The sequence below is a fragment of the Dasypus novemcinctus genome, chromosome 9 (assembly GCF_030445035.2).
Source record: "Dasypus novemcinctus isolate mDasNov1 chromosome 9, mDasNov1.1.hap2, whole genome shotgun sequence".
Taxonomy (NCBI): Eukaryota; Metazoa; Chordata; class Mammalia; order Cingulata; family Dasypodidae; genus Dasypus; species Dasypus novemcinctus.
The window spans coordinates 92,851,622-92,868,003 of record NC_080681.1 but is presented as its reverse complement, the minus strand read 5'-3'; the positions used below and the strand labels follow the sequence as shown (position 1 = coordinate 92,868,003).

At 43.3% G+C, this 16,382-nt stretch overlaps 1 protein-coding gene across 2 annotated transcripts in view; it reads right to left on the bottom strand.

Moving 5' to 3' along the window:
- Positions 1-16,382, bottom strand: part of HIVEP3 (HIVEP zinc finger 3) — a 521,951-nt gene that overhangs the window by 85,421 nt on the left and 420,148 nt on the right. The gene's annotated exons all lie outside the window — the stretch shown is intronic.

Below are 16,382 nucleotides of genomic sequence, written 5' to 3'. Positions count from 1 at the left end.
TTAAAGTCTATTTCTATCTGATATTAGTATAGCTATACCAGCTCTCTTTTGGTTATTTTTATGGTATATATATTTTCCCATCCTTTCACTTCCTCCCTACTTATGTCTTCGAATTTAAGGGGAGTTTCTTGTAGACAACATATAGTTCGGTCATGCTTTTTCATCTATTCTACCAATCTCTGCCTTTTGATGGGAGAATTTAATCCATTTGCATTTAAAGTCACTACTGATAATGCAGGACTTTATCCTGCCATTTTGCTATTTAGTCTTTGGAAGTCTTATACCTTTTTGTCCCTACTGTCATATTTATTTGATTTTTTTTTTTTTTGTATTTACCATATTGAGTCCCTTATCATTTCTATCTGAATATATTTTTTAAATATATTTTCCTTGTGGTTATCATAGGGTTAAAATTTAGCATCCTAAATATATAATATTTGATTTGATACCAACTTCACTTTAATAGCACACACATACAATGTTTCCATGCTCCTCTCTCACCACACCATTTTTTATGCTTGTTACAAATTACATCTTCATGGTCTTATATATTCAAAATCATAGATTTATCATTACTTTTTTATGCATTTGCATTTTAGCACCTATAGGAAGCAAGAAGTAGAGTTACATACTAAAAATATACAATAGTATTGGTATTTATAATTACTCAACTGGTTTCCTTTACTGGAGGTCTTTATCTCTTTATTCCGCTTTGAATCACTGTTTAGTGTCCTTTCCTTCCATTTCTGAAGAACTTCATTTCATTGCTTGTAGGGCAGGTCTAGTAGTGATGAACTCCCTCAGCTTTTGTTTATCTGGGAATGTCTTAATCTTGCTCTCATTTTTTAAATGGATATAAAATTCTTGGTTGGTACTCGTCTTTTTTTTTTAACCACTCAATTTCATCCCACTGCCATCTTGCCTCTATGGTTTCTGATGAGAAATCAGTTCTTAATCTAATTGGAATTCCCTTGTACATAGTACATTGCTTTTCTCTTGCAGCTTTAGAACTCTCTCCTTGCCCTTTGCATTTGACAGGTTAATCAGTATGTGACAGAGTGTATTTTCTTCAATTTTATCCTGTTTGGTGTTCTCTGGACTTCTTATATGTACATATTCACATCTTATGCTAAGTTTGGGGAGTTTCCTGTTAATATTTCCTTGAATATTCCTTCTGTTTCTCTCTTTCTCTCTTCTCCTTCTGGGTATCCCATAATACATATATTGATATGCTTGATGGTATCCCAGAGGTCTCAAGCTATTTTCACTTTTTTGTAATTCTTTTTTCTTTCTTCTCCTCAGCCTGACCTATTTCAATGCTCTTGTCTTTGAGTTTGCTGATTCTTTCTTCTGTCAGCTCCAATCTGCTGGTGAAGCCCTCCTGGGAATTTTTCATTTTAGGTATTGTGGTCTTCAACTCCAGTAGTTCTGTTTGGCTCCTTTTTAAAAATTTCTAGTTCTTTATTAAGATTCTCGTGTTGTTCATTCATTGTTTCCCTGATATTCTTTACTTCTCTATATTAACCTTCATCTCCTGGAGAATACTGAAGATCATTAGTTAAAATTCTTTGTACCAGGCGAGCAATGTAGCTCGAGTGGTCAAGTGCCTACTTTTCATGTATGAAGTCCCAGGTTTGATACGCATTACGTCCTAAAAACAAACCATCAAACAACTGAAAAAACCAACTCAGGGGAGCTGGTGTAGCTCAGTGGTTGAGGGCCAGCTTCCCACATATGAGGTCCCAGGTTCAATCCCCATCCCCGGTACCCAAAACAAAACAAAACGAAACACACACACACACAAAACAAAAAACAAAATAAAACAAAAACCCTCTTTGTACCATATGTCCACTGTCTGATCTTCTTCCTTGATGTTTTCTGGATTTTCATCTTCTTCTTTAGGCTGGGCCATCATTTCCTGCTTCTTTGACTGTCTCGTAATCTTTTCTTGAACACTGTACATTTTAATATTTCTAAATGTGAACCCTGGGATTTTTCCCTGAGATGTCTGTTTCTTGATTTTGTTACAATCTAATGATATGACAGAGATTTTCTTAAGTATCAGCTCTCCTATCAGGAAGGTCTACCCAAGGCAAATGCAAAGTGAAGGGTCTACCTTTTCTTTTTTGGCCCTGCCTTGTCCTGGGCTTGTGCTTGCTAGTTGCCTTAGGAGTGCTCCTGTGTACAGGAGTTTGAATGAATGCCCTCTCTACTTCTGAGGTACAGACCTTCTCCCTCTCTGGGGTCCCACTGCCTGACTTAACCCTTTGCTCAGGACATCCACCTCAATTGTTTCTTATATCGTTTTCCTTGTATCAAGTGCTTGCCTGGAGGCCAAATTCTGGATTTTGGTGATAGAGGGGAGCAGCAGAAGAGGGGCCTCCCTAGTCAGTCTTTCCCAGTTGGAACTAGGCCAGGGACCCAAAGAACGTATCCTGGAGAGGGGAAGAGATAGGGTCTAGGATCTAGGAAGGGTTTCAGGAGCGTTTTCCATGGCTCCCCAAAGCTTTCCTCTCTTATACTGTCCATCAAATGCAACCCTTCAGCTGTCCTCTGCAGCTTGGTGGAAGCATACTATCTTTAAGTCCCCTTTGCTGCCTTTGTCCAGGACAGGTTAGAACAACTGACCCCCAACAATCCAAAGCAGCTAAACAAAAGCTATAATCAGCAATCAACCTGTATCCATCCTGGATCTTGGGAAGTGGATTATAATGTCCCCTTCTGACCCCACAAGGTATGCTAGGGCCTGGACCTCACTGTCACCTGCCACAAGAGTGGGAGATGGGAAATGGTAACTGCTGGCATGGAAAGAACTATTTACTGGTATTGACTATAATTTAGCAGCTTCTTTCTTCCACCCCTTCCTTATACAGCATTCTACTGGACTCTGGAGTTTCAAAATGGTTGATTCAGATAATTCCTGCCTGAATAATAATTGTTCTGGTGGATGGACTGATTTCATGAAATTCCTACTCTGTCATCTTCCCACAATCTTTTCCTGTCCACCAGAACTTTGAAAGCACTGCTGCTCATCTGTCCTTTGGCATCTTGTATTTCTGATGTAAATTCTGATTCTTGTTACATCTCTCTGGAAGCTTTTTGCTATTTTATCATTGATGCTCTGAAATTTCATCAGAATGGGTCTAAGTATTCCTTTTCACTAATCTTGTATTAATTGAGTACTCATTCAATTTAAAAATCTCTGTGTGTTTCTTCAACTCAGGAAAAATTTCTTCTGTTACATTTATTTCTCTCCCTCCATTGTCCATGGTCTGTGCATCTAGATCTCCTGATTTCATGTGTGCTGACCTCCTGGATCTTAAATTTTTCTCGGACTTTTTGTTCTGCATTCTGGGAGAGTTTCTTGGTTTTAACTTCCAGATTACCAACTGGGTCTTCATCCATACCCATTATATCATTCAGGTCATCCACTGAATTTTTTTCAGGGATCATATTTTTATTTTCATTTTTCTTTCTTTTTCTCTGACTACTCCGTCTTCATAGCAACCTATTCTTTTATAGTAAATGAAATAACCTCTCCATTATTGCTGAGGATGCTAAGGACAATTTATTTTAGGGTTGTCTTATATATGAACTGTGTCCTTTGGAGTGAGCTCCTCCTCTTCCTCATCCTCCATAGAAAACCATGCTATTGCTTTTCTTTTAGTTTTTGGTAATTGTGTTTGTCCATACATATTTATGAAATGAGAGATTATTGTAAAGCATATGTGTTAGAATACAGGTTCCAGATGCTATAACAAGAATCTAACTGTAACAGTGGCTTAGACAAGACAGAGGTCAATTTCTCTCTTGTGTAACCATCTGAGTGTCAGTGGCCCTGGGCTGATATGGTGGCCTCCCTCTCCCACTATCACGTCTACATCCTAGTGAGCAAGAAAGGGAAACTGGAGGGCAGGACTGGGAGCTGTACATATCATTTCAGTTCACATTAGCCACAGGGCCACACCTAGCTAGCTGGGAAATACAATCTTCAGCTGGACGGTCCTATGCCCTGTTAAAACTTCCATAACTGTAGAAGAAAGGAAAATCAAATTGGTGGAGCAGCTAACTATATAGGGTTTCCTGTGAGATTTTTGATCCATCTCCCTGACAAGTTATTCTTTGAATGTGATGGCAGAAGCTTTGGGAAGGTTCTTTGTAAAAGGGTGAAGCATTAGGACATTAAATCCCTCTGTAAGGATTATGGACAGGAAAGTGGCCAGGGGATGCCAACAAATGCCAAAAGAAGGGCTTTACTCCATGGGTGAGCATACTTTCCTGCTCACTGCCTGACCCACACCAAGTCTGCCAGGGAGGTCTGGAACTCCCTCAGTTCAGCTTCTCTCTCAGACCCCGGAATGTTAATTTCCTGAGCATTTCCTGGGAATTGGTCTGCCACTGGCTGCCTCTATCTATCTAGATGTATAAAGGGAGGAAGGGTCCAACTAACTTGCTCTTCTTGGCTTGAACTATGCTTGTTGTTTTCTGTTTTTTTAAAAAATTAATTTATTGAAGTATATCAATCATACATAAACATACATAAACAATAAGTCTGTAATAATAGTTGTGAACTTACAAAACAAACATATATAACGTCATACAGGACTCTCTTAACTCACCCTACCATGAATAACTTGCATTGTTGTTAAACCTTTTTAACTAATGATTAAAGGGCATTGTCAAAATATTACTACTAAGCAAAGTATTTTCCCCCCAACCAACCCTATTATTATTATCTTTGTATCATTTATATATGAACATAAAATAATAATTAAGTGTATAGTAAAAGTTGTGAACTTAAAGCAAACATGCAAAACATCATACAGGGGTCCCATATATCAACCCTCCACTAACACCTTGCATTGCTGTGAGACATATCTTACAAATTATGAAAGAATATTCAAAATCTTATACTACTAATCATAGTCCTCATATTACATTTGGTGTGTTTTTTCCCCAACTCACCCTATTATTATTTCTTAAATATATCTTTTATGACAGAAGTTGTAAACTTATAAACAATCAGGCATATGTGCAGAATTCACAAACAGCACTCTTCCATCAACACACCACACTGTGGTGGAACATTTGCTACAGATAAGATAATATCATCTGATAGTTACCATGTCCTTAGTGTACATTTGGCATACCTCTTCCATACTTCCTAATTATCAACACAGTACATCTTTGGCATAGATGCAAGAATATTATATTATTACCACTAACCACAGTTCATAGGTCACTCCAACTGTATTTTTCCCATGCTTCTCCACATTCCCAACACCCTGTAATAGTGATGTACATTTGCTCTAGCTCACAAAGGACACTCTTGCATCTGTACCACCAACCACAATTCTCATCCACATCTTGGTTTACTGTGCTATTCAGTTTCTAGATTATTCTCTAGCATTCAATCAACTGGCATTTACATACCTAGACTACCATTTTCAGTCACATCCCCATTTATAAAGTAGCTGTTACTTACTATGTATTACCATCCACTCTATACATTTCCACACTTTTACAGTAAAGGTAATTAAAACTTCTACATACATGGGAAGCAGACTTGGCCCAATGGATAGGGTGTCTGCCTACCACATGGGAGGTCTGCGGTTCAAACCCCGGGCCTCCTTAACCCGTGTGGAGCTGGCCCACACACAGTGCTGATGTGTGCAAGGAGTGCCCTGCCACACAGGGGTGCCCCCCGCATAGGGGAGCCCCATGCGCAAAGAGTGTGCCCCGTAAGGAGAGCTGCCCAATGTGAAAGAAAGTGCAGCCTGCCCAAGAATGGTGCCGCACACACGGAGAGCTGCTGCAGCAAGATAATGCACAAAAAGAAACAGATTCCCGCGCTGCTGACAACAACAGAAGCAGACAAAGAACACACAGCAAAATGGATACAGAGAACAGAAAACTGGTAGGGGTGGGGGGTGGGGGGGGGAGGGAAATAAAATTAAAAAAATAAATCTTTAAAAAAAAAATCCAAAACTTCTACATACATTAAACATCAGTAGTCCATCTCAGTCCTCCTCTTATCTACTTTAAGAATCCACCACCTACCATCAGGTCTTGAAGATATTTTCCTACAATTCCTTCTAGAAGTTTTATGGTTCTTGCTTGTATTTTTTGGTTTTTGATCCATTCTGAGTTAATTTTTGGATAAGGTGTGAGATAGGGGTCCTTTTTCCTTCTTTCAGCTATGGATATGCAATTCTTTCAGCACCATTTGTTGAATGGATTGTTCTGCCCAAGCTGTGTGGGACTGACAGGCTAGTCAAAAATTACTTGACCATACATATGAGGGTCCATTTCTGAACCATCAGTTTGGTTCCATTGGTCTATGTGACTGTCTTTATGCCAGTACCATGCTGTTTTTACCACTATACCTAGGTAATATGATTTAAAGTCTGGAGATAAGGGCTCACTTTTCCTTTTTATGATGTTTCTGGCTATTCAGGACCCCTTACCCTTTCAAATAAATTTGATGATCATGTTTTCAATTATTTTTTAATGCTGGTGGAATTTTTATCAGGATTGCATTGAATCTGTATATCAATTTAAGTAGAATTGTTATCTTAATGATATTTAGTCTTTTAATCCATGAGCATGGAATGTTCTTCCAGTTATTTAGGACTTTTTTTAAATTTCTTTTAACAATGAGTTGCAGTTTTCTGAATACAAATGCTTTACATTGTTGGTTAAGTTTATTCCTGACTATTTGAGTTTTATCTGTCATATTTTATTTTCACCACTTTTTTGACATTTTCAGTTACTTTTATTGATATAATCTTCACTTCTATACTCTCTTCCAGGCATCTCTCTCCTGTCTTTTCTTTTCAGGCTCTTGAACACCCTTTAGTATTTCCTGAAAATCTGGTCTGTTGCTTAAAAATTCTCTCAGTTTCTGTTCATCTGTGAATATTCTAATCTCACCCTCATTTTTAAAAGACAATCTTGCTGGATATAAGATTCTTCATTGGAAGTTTTTCTCTTGTAGTATCTTAAATATATCAGACCACTGTCTTCTTGCCTCCATGGTTTCTGGTGAGAAATCAGCACTTAATCTTATTGGGTATCCCTTATATGTTATGCATTGCTTTTCTCTTGCTGCTCTCAGAATTCTCTCTTTGTCTTTGGCATTTGACATTCTGATGAGTATGTCTCAGAGTAGGTCTATTTGGATTTTTTCGGATGGAGTACATTATGCTTCTTGGACATGGATATCTATGTCCTTCAATAGGGTTGGGAAATATTCTACCATTATTTATTCAAATACTCCTTCTGCCCCTTCTCCCTTATCTTCCCCTTCTGGAACTCGCTTGACCCACAGTTTGCCTGTCTTTTGCTGTCATTTAGTTCCCTAAGACCTTGTTCAATTTTTTCCATTCTTCATCTGTTCTTTTGTACATTCACTTTCAGAGGCCATTTCTTCAAGCTCACCAATCCTTTCTTCTGCCTCCTCAAATCTTCTATTATATGATTCCAATGTTTCTTTAATTTCATTTATTGCACCTTTCATTCCCATAAGATCTGCTGTTTTTCTATGTATGCTTTCAAATTCTTCTTTGTGCTCATGCAGTGTCTTCTTAATGTCCTTAATCTCTTTAGCCATATTTAATTTATTAAGGAGATTTGTTTGAGTATCTGTGAGTAGTTGTCTCAACTCCTTTATGTCATCTGGAGGCTTACCTTGTTCCTTTAACTGGGCCATAGTTTCCTCTTTCTTGGTGTGGATTGTAATTTTTTGTTGTGTCTTGGCATCTGGCTTACTAGAGTATTTAATCTGGGTGCAGTCTTTCTCTTTAGTTTAGGGCTTCCTGCCTTTTCTCCCTTGCTGGTTGTGCAGTAGGAGCCAAGCATGTAGTTGGTGCTGTAAGCTGTGGAGGCTAAAGCTGCCCTCATTGTGCCAGAGACAATGAAGCTTCTTCCAACTTTCTCCTTTGCCAGGGGTAGGGACAGAGACACAGCTGTGTGGAATAACTCAAGTCATGCAGGCCTAGACTGTAGTTGCCCAGAGAGACTAATGAAGCTTCATGCCCCTTTCTCCCCTGCCTGGGGCAGGGATAGAGCTGCAGCTATGGGCAGCAATCTATGCAGTGCGGGTCCAAGATGACTGCAGTTGCCCAGGTAGAGTTCTGATTTTCAGTCTGTGCCAGCCAAAGTTACCTGCAGTTACCTGGATAGGCTGGTACAGGGCCCGCCAGCCTCCTCCCTGCCAGAGGCGGGGCTGAAACCTAGGCTAGGGTTGCTGGCCAATCTGGGTGAAAGAAACCAGTTCTTACTGTCACTGTGATTTTCAGTCAGCCCAGCCTGGCTTCCCCTCAGGCTGGGGGAGGAGTCAAAATGGCGGCCACCAGCCTCTTTCCAACTTGGCCTGATTCACACCCCAGCTATTCCAGAGTTATATCTTACCCAGCCGAGTCTACCAATCAGTAGCAGAAATCAGCAGCCAACTGTCTCCTCCTCCCTTGTTTTTGGGAAATGGAGCTTCTTACTCCAGCCATGGAATAGTTCCTGGGGCAGCTCATGCTGCCAGAGTAGGATAATCACCAGCCTCCATGACTTGGCTGGTAATTTCCCAGAGAGGCTGGTGCAGGTCCTTGCAGCTTCCTCCCTGCTGGAGGTGGCACTGGGGCCTAGGCTAGAGCTGCAATGTGATCTGGATGGAAAGAAGCCGATCCCCACCAGCACTGTGGTTTTCAGTCTGCCCCGCTTCCCCTCATGCCAGGTGTGGAGTTAAGACGGTGGCTACTGGCCTCTTTCTGACTTGGACAGGCTCAAACTTTAGCTGTTCTCAGGATTATACTTTAGCCCACTGAATTTACTCATTAGCAGCTGAAATTGGTGCCCAACTGTTTCTTCCTCCCCTGTTTTTGGGAAGTGGAGCTTTCAATTCCAGCTGTGGAACAGCTTCTGAGGTGGCTTGTGTCTCCAGTGGAGGAAGCGCACCGGCCTCTGTGGCATGGAGCACTCTAGTTACGAGTCTTCTGTGCAGATGGGCAGTCTCCTCCTTCCATTCCTTCAAGGATGTGGCAGGATGCTCTTCCAGCCTTCTGGAGCCCCCAAACAGGTGCTTCAGTTAGCTCCAGATAGCTCTGGGTGTTTCCTAACTGCCCTGTAACTGGATCTGACTCTAGGAGCTCCTTACTCTGCCACCATCTTGCTGGTTCTTTATGCTTGTTTTTTGTGTGTTTTTTTTCTTTCTTTTAAATGTTACATTAAAAAAATATGAGGTCCCCACATACCCCCTACCCCATCCCTCCCACATCAACAACCTCTTCCATCATCGCAGCCCATCCCCTGCACCTGGTGAATACATCTGGAGTACCGCTGTACCACATGGACAGTGGTCCACATTGTAGTCCACACTCTCCCCCAGTCCACCCAGTAGGCCACAGCAGGAAACACGATGTCCAGCATCCATCCCTGCAGCACCACCCAGGGCAACTCCAAATCCTGAAAATGCTCCCACACCATATCTCTTCTTCCATCTCCCTACCATCAGCAGCCACCGTGGCCACCCTCTCCACATCATTACTACAATTTCTTCCCTTACTAATCACAATAGTTCCCCAGCAGAACACTGGTAAGTCAACTCTAATCCATACTCTATTCCTCCATCCTGTGGACCCTGGGATGGTTATGTCCAGTCCCCCTCTACATCAAGAGGGGGCTTAGATTCCACATGGATGATGGATTATGCTCGGTTTTTAATGGGATAAAAATTGTTCAGGCCTCTGGGGTTGTGGGTCAAAGTGTCTTCTGCTTTGATTTCTCTGCCCATGCAATCCCAGAGGCTTTCTACCTTCCTAAAATTTATCACCATTTCTGGTCCACAGATGACATCTTGTTTTGCAAGTTGTCATAGTATCATTGATTAAAAAATGGCTTTTACTGTCATTGTAACAATACCTAAGGAAGAAGTAGAGGAGGATGCTTACAGTCTGCTGGTTAGAAAAGCTATAAGTTCACAACCAGCTGGCAGGGAGGACAATGCCTTCTATAGGATACTGACACATAAGAAGGGGAGATAGGCTCTTCCTACAGAGGGGCATCATTCTAGATCTAGTGGTCTCCACTCTTGTGCAGCACACACTCAATGTTCCCAACTCTAGGCCCCCTAAGTCAGCAGTCAATGATACGACTTCCTAAGAGGTCTGCAAGCCACTGAGCACCTGGTGGGTTGCTTTGCCCTCTCTCTGCCTCTGGGGGGAGCTTTTGGAGGTAGCTTATCACCCAACACTCTGTACCCTGTCACCCACTGGAGGTAGAGCCGAGAGCTGTCTAAACTCTGTGTGCTGGGAGAAAGGGGCTCAGACCCATCCTCAAGAGGTGGTGCAGAGACTATTTCCAGGCCATGATCTGTTCCCCATCACTCCTCTTCTTAAAACCCTTGAGGGATCCCCACACAGTTTAGGCTCCAAGGTATGGCAATGAGGGCCTTTTCCAATGGGGTCCCTGCCTGCATCTCCATTCTCGCCTCTCCCCTTCTCCCTGCCTGCTGTGTGTTCCAGAACTCTGCCTGCTGTAGAGTTCTCAGAGGACAAGCTGTTTCCATCATCCAAAATGCCCTTTCCCTCCTACACATATGGCAAACTTCTCAATGTCCTTCAAACGGACCCCAGACTTTAAATTCTCCAGAAGGCTTCTTATCACCCCCTCTCATTCATTCAAACACCCCTGCACCCTAGACATGTTGCTCTTATTACATGTCTCACACCATGTTGTAATTTATTTGTTTCCAGGCTTTTCTCCCCCTAGGAAGCAGAGTTCTTTTAGGCTAGGGAGCATAGCTCATTCATCATTATACCCCCAGCACTTTGCACAGTTGGCAGGCACACAGAGGGTGCTTAATAATTAATGTTTGTCAACGGGTGGATGAGAACAAGGGGGCAAGGCTGGTGGCCTAGGGGAGTCTTACTGGGTAGAGAGAGGAGAGTTCATGTCAAACTCTTGAAAGGGACCCCAAGAGAGGCCAAAGAAAGATAAAATAACTAATTCCTATAAACCAAGATTCGGGAGGGTAGCTCACAGCATCCTTCCTAAATACCCATCACCAATGGAGCAACCACCTCAGGACTTGCCCCAAGCAGCCCACTGACTTCCATGAGTTCAGCTCAGGCAAGGACTGCTTGGATCAGTCCACTCTCAGTCCAGCTTCTTGAAGCACACTCAGAGAGCACAGTTCAATTCGGTAAATGTTTACTGAATTCTGACCATAGTTGCTTGTCAGGAGGTCTCCCTTTGGGTCCTTATCTGGGTCTTCCTTCCTTGACAACACCTGGGCTTCAGAAACACTTGAGGAATGCACTGAAACAGTTCTCAGCCTTAGACTCATGCCCCACACAAAGCTCTCTCTCTGTGTCAGGTATGACTTTCTGAGCCTGCACTATAAAAAAAAAAATATATGTTCTTGCAATGTACATGTCCTTTTCTTCCTCAAAACCAGGTGATTTTGAAAAAAAAATCAACCCTGGCAGAAGGCCTTGGGATGAAGTGTGGGACAGGAGGTAGGCTCCTTTAAAAATCATTGTTCTGTGTTGGTTGTCCAATGCATTCTGAAGAAACGAATGAGTGAATAAATTAATAAATGAGTAGACAAATGCTAAATTGGATGGATTATAACGTACACCATGTTCCTTCTTATAGAACAGGCTCAAGCAAAGTGCAAGTTATTCAGGAAAAAGGGGGAGAAAAACACAAGAAAGGATAAGCTGTTAAGGTTGGCCAAAGGTCTGGTGGTTTAAGAAAGGTGACTCAAACGTCTACGCGAGGCCTTAATAATGATAACAGTAATAGTAATAATGCTTTATATTGGTACAGTGATTCATGGCTCACCAAAGGCTTTCACAGTCACCATCTCATTTAATTTTCCCTATGTTCTTCCTTCTAGAGATTGTCTATTGTTTATGGCTCCCCCCACTCACCCCAGACTGTAAACACGTCTGGACAGCACATCACAGTTTCAAAGTTCCTCGAAACAGCCCTCTGAGAAAGACCTCCATATCCTCATTCTGCGTATGAGGAGGCAGAGGTTCAGCAAGGCTGGGTGACTCTGCCAGGCACCAAGCTGGAAAGCAGCCGGGCTGGATCCGTAGCCCGGGCCTCTTGTTCTCTGCCTGCTACTTCCTGAGGATACCTTGCTTCCTGGGTCTGAGCCCAGGATCTGACTCATTTCTCTATCCCACCCTAGCCTCAGCCCTGACAAAATACTCTGCTGATGTGGAACATGCATCCATGAGGGTCTCGAGTCACTCTCTTAAGTGTCTTTCTTCAGTGCACTGTGATGCCAGTCCCTGCCTCCACCCTCCCCTTGGTAGCCAAGAAGAGCAGAGCTGGCACTTGAGGAGCTGAACTCTCAGTGCCTCTTCCCTTCACCCAGAACCTCAGAAGACCCTCAGAAGACAAGCCACAGTAAGGGGAATTGCACTTCACATCTCTTGTTTGTTAGGCAGAAATGGGGTGGCTGTGCTAGTTGCTATCCCAGCCGGATCAGGCAGGGTTAATGCAGCACCTCCTCCCAGGAAGTGGCCCAGGAAGGCTCTGAGGCACTTGGAAAGGAGAATAACGGGGGTGCCCCGGGGGAGGGGGGGTCACAGTGGAGGGCAGCCAGGAGTGCTGGGCTGAGTCAGCCTCTGGGGCAAGCACATGCCGGTTCCAACTGCCTGATGCCAGGCAGGGCATAGCCGCGTTCAGTTGCCTGCAGGGACTCCCCACTCCCTTCCCCGAAACTCCAAACCCTCCTAACGTGCCATGTTCCTCTCCAAATGAGTTTCCCAATAGGTTTTGGCCCAAGCAAGTGGTTTCTCTTTCCCAAATAGCACGACACCCCTGCCTCCCTGCCCCAGGTCATTCACTGGCAGCTCCCCTCTCTTTTGGCAACAGCAGCCTCCAGTTCTTGGTTCTTACTATGTGGTCCAGGGAGGCTGGGCCCGTCTCATTTCACAGCGATTCCCCCACTGTATTAATTTTTTTCACATGTTCATCTCCCCAGCTACAGGTTTTAGAGGTCAGGGACTGGGTTTTAATTATCTTCGTGTCCTCTGTGGCTGGACACTCATGGGTGGAATGAATGAATGAACGTGAATGAATGAATGACGTTCTAATTGTAAAAATGTTAATAGAGAAATCACCTTAACTCCTTTCTGGAAAATAGGGGTCTCAAATTTCAGCAGGGGTGCAGGTCCCCCAAGGCTTAGATGGTTCAGTTCCAGAGGTGCAGAAATAGGCAGGGGCCATCCCACTTACTTTCTTCATCTTCTTTGTCTAACCCAGGTCCCCTTTCAGCAGGAAATCCCAACAGGCTGAGAAGAACCAAGAACGCTCAGTAATATGCAGCTTGTACACACAATCAATTGATTAATTAATTAATCCCCCATGTTTATTTTGCAGTTTTAATTTGCTTTCTTCTCCAGAAGATCTGAAGTTTATATGAAATACATAAAATAAAATAGTAGCCTGAATTAAAATGGACAAATCAACCAATGAAAATGAAAAGCATAAGGTCTAGACCAGAAGGGACAGAAGAATATGGATAAGTAGTTTGGAGGGTCCCACATGGTGGTGATTTTTTGGGCTTTAAATTCAGCTCACGGCTTCCTGACAGTTAAAGGAAGAAGTACAACACAGTTAGTTGGACACTCTGTGTCCTGATGACAAACAGACCAGCTCCTCTGAAAAAGCAAAGCTTTTCTTGGCACTTAGTTCTGAAAGGACTGCCTCTCGTGGTGCCAGTCATTCAAATACTGTGGGGCCTCCGAGGTGCCAGCACTGGGCTGGGCATTAGGTTCCCCAAGCACCCAAGAGTGCCAGGGAGGCCCCATCCTTTAGGCCATTAGCTTTTGTTCAGGAAACGCTGCGCCACTGGGTGACCGCTATTTAAATTCTGCCAGAAATACATATCATCTGTACTGTTATTTACAAGGTATTTTCATTTAAACTGACATGAATTTGACTTGTTTAAACACAGCTTCATCCTAAGCAATAGGAATCACAGGTGTCATTGCTAATGCTGTTTTTATTGGATTAAACAAATTACTCCAAAAAAGAACTTCATTAGGTTCCTCCTAAAATCACCTCATGTTCTACCCGTGTTCTTCCCAGTCATGTACTTGTGAAACAAGCGCCTTTCTGTCCCCTGCCACCCCCCCCCGCCAAGATGTGCTGGGGTGCATCACCTATTATGGACAGCCGAGCTGCAACCCTTTCCTCAGACGAGGTTTTCCCAGCCATCATCCCATCTGATGGAGTGATGAGAGAAGTCCCCTGGGCAAGCCCTGGTGTATGCTTCCCTGTAACCACACAGTCACCTGGGAGGGCTCTCGGCCTCCCGGTTAAGCCCACATCTGACAGACAAGGACACTGAGGCCCAGGGAGGAGCAGGGAATGAAACCGCCCGTGATCACAAAACTAGTGACAGAGCCAGGTGTCAAGACTGCCCAGCATGGACAAGTGAACGTTTAGACATAACCAAAGACTTGAACTCGTCGACGAGCAGCAGCGAGCAGGAGGCTAACAGGAAAGAAGCCCCTACCCAAAAGGCTCTGGTCTTCCCCAGCTCCAATTCAAGCCCTAGGAGAACCATGTCTGCTTATTCACCAGGGTAAGCCCAGCCCCAGGCACTCTACCTGGGGCATAGCAGGTGCTCAGGAAACGACTGCGGAGCACTAAGTAACATCAAGTTCAGGATGAGGGTCACCTCAGCGGGGCAGGGAGGGAGCTGCAATCGGGAGGGCTAGGCAGGGGTGCAGGGGCTTCCACTGTATTTGCTGGAGTCCCATTAAGCTTAGTGGTGGGCTCACCACTGTTTGTTATATTACTTTCTACAGTCCTTTAGTTTAAAATATTTTTAAAGTTTTAAATATACCTGTTTGAGCTGTGAATAAATCCAGGATTCCTTTAGTGTATTTTTTCCCTCTGGGCCCCATCTCAAATGATTCCAACCAAAGTGGAGAAATAGCTCTGATTTCCATGACCCAGCTGGGAGTCTTCTTGGTCTGTCACTTCTCCCTCCACTTCGAAAGCCTGTGGTACTTGGGGGTGAACTTGTGCATAACTGGTTGACCGAGACGCTGTCCAGCTCAATCTGGGAGCTGGCATCATTGGCATGGTTCACACAAACGGATCCTGGGCCTGGGAGGACACTTAGGGAACCCCAAGTGGAACTGTGGGGGCACCACAGATGAGTGCTACATCAGGATTTTGCGCATTTCTAAAACCAGCTTTTGACCAATGTCTTGGTTCCCCTGCTGCAAAAGGGGTAAGTCTCAGCAAAATATTTTGTAAATGACAGAATATTTAATTGTCAAATGTGAGGCTAAGATGTACTTCAAAACTGTTAAAATGGACCCGCAAAATCTCAGGGTTGCAAGGAAATTTAAAGGGCACTGACCCAAGTTGCCACGCAAGACCCGAAGCCTCCCCTACGGGGCTGCTCTCAGGAGGTCACTCCCGACCTGGGGCAGCAATCTCTCTCTTTTTTTTTTTCCCTTTGGGGGTGGGGTGAGCAATGGGAAGACTTTTATATATATATACAGAATAAATGGACTTATATATATATATATATATAAAATATGGAATAAATGGAATCATGTCATGCACATTTCACTGCAATTTGTTTTTCTCATGGACAATCTTTCTAGGTCAAAAACTAACTTTTTTTTTGAGCAGTTAGGAGGTACCAAGTCCTGCTATAAGCATCTCACATGCATCAACTCGTTACTCCTTCTAACAAGCCTACTTTAATCCCTACATTATCAAAGAGGAGACTGAGGGTCAGAGAGGTCATGTAACATAGCCTCTAAATGGTGGGATCCCAATCTGAATCCTGGCAGTCTGTCTCCAGACCCTATGTCCCGAATCACTGTACTCTATTGCATTTCTAAACAGAGAAGGATCTGTCTCATTCTTTTAAAAAGCTGAATGATGGGCCATGGTTTGTATATAACACCTTTGAATTTTTCCTATTGTTGAGTTTTGACATTGCTTCCAATTTTTTTGCCACTACAATTTTGCAATAAACACCCTTTGTACACATATCCTTACAGACTGGTGCTATTGTTTCATAGGCCAGATTCCCAGAAGTCAGACCACTGGGTCAAAAGGTATGTGTGTTTTGGGTTGGAATGGCTATGGGGCCTATTGTTTAAGCCATCTTCTTAATGATAAGCCATGTGATTTTCACTCACTCATTTTGATTCTGTCCCAAAGACCACGTAGAACACTTCTGACCCTCTTCTTCAGGAAAACCCTTGTGATGATCGAGGACAGAGGCTCTGCCTCTCAAGAATTCTCTTTCCCAGTTTTTTCAAATGTTCCTCTAACAAGGTTTCCTGTCCCCGAGGGCTATCTAGATACTCTTAAAGTGCAGCACCCTCTGGGGT